We start from the raw sequence: 3,019 nt of genomic DNA on the forward strand, positions 1-3,019 counted from the left end.
GTCTTGTTCCTGAATTTATCAGGAAGGCTTTCACCTTTTCACCATTGAATATTATGTTGGCTGTTGGTTTGTCGTAAATGGCCTTTATTATGTTAATGTATATTCCCTCTACACTCACTTTGACAAGAATTTTTATCATGAATCGATGTTGAATTTTTTCAAATGCTTTTTCTGCATCTATTGAGGTGATCATGTGATTTTTGTCTTTCTTTTTGTTGATATGGTGTATCACATTGATTGATTTGCACATGCTAATGCACCCTTGTGACCCTGGAATAAATCCAATTTGATCATGACGTATGATCCTTTTTGTATTATTGGACTTGGTTTGCTAATATTTTGTTGAGTATTTTTGAATCTATATTCATCGAAGATATTGGACTATAATTTTCTTTTTTCTATAATCTCTTTGTCTGGTTTTGGTATCTGGTTTTGGTGGCCTTGTCAAATGAATTTGAGAGTGTTTCCTCATCTTCAATTTTTTGGAACATTTTAAGAAGGATTGGTATAAGTTCTTCTTTTTGTGTTTGCTAGAATTCCCCTGTGAAGCTCTCTGGTCCTAGACTTTTGTTTGCTGGGAGTTTTTCAAATTACAGATTCTACTTCACTTGTAGTGATCAATCTGTTCAAATTTTCTGTTTCTTCTTGATTCAGTCTAGTCATTCTGTATGTTTCTAGAAATTTGTCTGTTTCTTCTCGGCTGTCCCATTTGTTGGCATATAACTGTTCATAGTATCACTTATGACTTTTTGTATGTCTGTGGTATCAGCTGTTATTTCTTCTCTTTCCTTTCTTATCAAAATTAAAGTAACTTTTTATAGTAACAATTATGAAATCCAAGTTGGAAGGGAGTATAAACTCTGGGAGGTGATTCCTTCTACTGGAATCTCACATTTCAACAACAAAAAATGAGTTATGATCCAGTAGTCTATGGAATGCATTCAACAGGAATTTTCACAAAGCTGTTGATTTCATTTTCTGAGAACATTCATTATTAGAAAATTTTCTTTCAGTTGACAAATCTTTCTACCTATTTTTTTCTGATATTGGTCACTGGTCTAATCTGATCACTCTGCTATGTTTAAGCCTTAACAATAAGCATAAAGAAAATATAACTCTATTCCAATTTTTATTATTCTTCAGTTTCTTTCCTTTTCTGTCATCTTTTAAGTTCAAAACTATCAATTTTACTTCACAAATTCCCTAGGATAGACACTTTATATTTCAATACCTTGCCAACACACACTTTCTTTCCACAATACCCATGGATTAGTGAAAATTCTTCTATCTTTATTGCATTACTTCTAATACCTTTCCATTCAAACATCTGGATTTTGATGCAAAACAACAGAAACAATATCTATTCTGTACTTCACTGCATAATCAGCTCTGAGAACAGTGCCTGGCACATAATTTGCACTCAAACAATATTTCTCCAATAAGACTATGAAGTCAAACATTTATGTGGCACATATAAACTGTAGGATATTTGTAAATATTATCACCATTTTCTCACTTCTGTAAAGCTGAGTGTCTCAAATGTTCTTTAACTAAGGAGTCACAACATTTATGACTTTGAAAGTATGTTAAGAGTTCGTGAAGACTTTTCAGAATGTATAAATTAACTCATACATGCCTAATAAATCATATCCTGCCAAAACTTCACAGACTTCTTTTCCCACTTTACACTTGCTACTGACCTTTCTAATCTTCCTTTGCAATTGGCATCAGCTCATCACAACTTCAAAATACCTCCCTGAACTATCCCTCTGATACTTCGATCCTTACTCTCTTTCCCATAAACCAGTTTTATTCCCCCCTCCCAATTGTCAGTTTGAAATTATCTTAATTATTTTTTACTGTTTGTTTTTCTATCTTAATGTATGAGACTATAAACACTGTGAGAGCAAGAAACTTGTCTATAATTTTCCTACTTTGTCTTCACTAAGATAAGGCCCTTTCAAAACTACTCAAAACTATTTGTCAATTAAGTGACTGAAATCAATTTCCTCAACCTCAGTATATGAAAACAAATACATTTTCAGTTCCATCAAAAGCAGATGATATAACAGAATATTTTTTAACATCTTTATTTGAGTATAATTGCTTTACAGTGGTATGTTAGTTTCTGCTTTATAACAAAGTGAATCAGTTATATATATACATATGCCCCCATATCTCTTCCTTCTTGTGTCTCCCTCCCACCCTCCCTATCCCACCCCTCTAGGTGGTCACAAAGCACTGAGCATAACAGAATTTTTTTATTCTCACTTATCTGTTGCTTAGTTCTTTATTCTTGTGTTTTTAATACCTATGTCTAATTCTAATTTCTCATTAATTCTGGAAAATATCTCTTCAATTCCTTTAAGCACTCAGGGCACCTCTTCTCTACCTTGGACTCTGCATTAACATCCTGAATAAAGTGTCATTCCTCCTCCTCTTTCCACTCTAGCTCCAACCTAGACAAAGTGGGATTTGCAAAGCACAGTAGTGAAATACCGTGAGATTTGTACTTGGGTATAGGAGTGTCTGAGTATGTGAGAAACAAAAAATAGGAGAAGACATTTTTTCTGGTGCAAATATAAGAAGAAATGCTTGTATTATATCAGGGAAAAACTCAAGGTTCAGGCAAGATATTAGCCCAACTTTCAACAGAGGCCATAAGATCTCAAAAAATGACTAATTCGCAAGCAAGTACACAAAGGTTTGTTAGAAACAATGAACCATTTTTATTGAGAATAAGTGATTTCCCCAACCTTAGGATGTTAGGATCATCAACACAGTCATAACAGTGAATCAGAGGTTAAGGAAGTTAAAGGCTAACTTTCAGAAAATAATCAGATGCTATCATGGAACCTCAAGCCACAAAGTTGCTAAACTAAAAATGGGTAGTTGGAGGTCAAAGCCTCTGTTAGACATGTAGTTTCTCGGATATAGAAATCATGGGTTATAGATCCTTCAATCTCATTATCTTTAGATGTATCATTTCAGAAACAAATAGGGTTTGGATGGTGATGTT

Source organism: Phocoena sinus, chromosome 4 (genome assembly GCF_008692025.1).
Source record: "Phocoena sinus isolate mPhoSin1 chromosome 4, mPhoSin1.pri, whole genome shotgun sequence".
Taxonomy (NCBI): Eukaryota; Metazoa; Chordata; class Mammalia; order Artiodactyla; family Phocoenidae; genus Phocoena; species Phocoena sinus.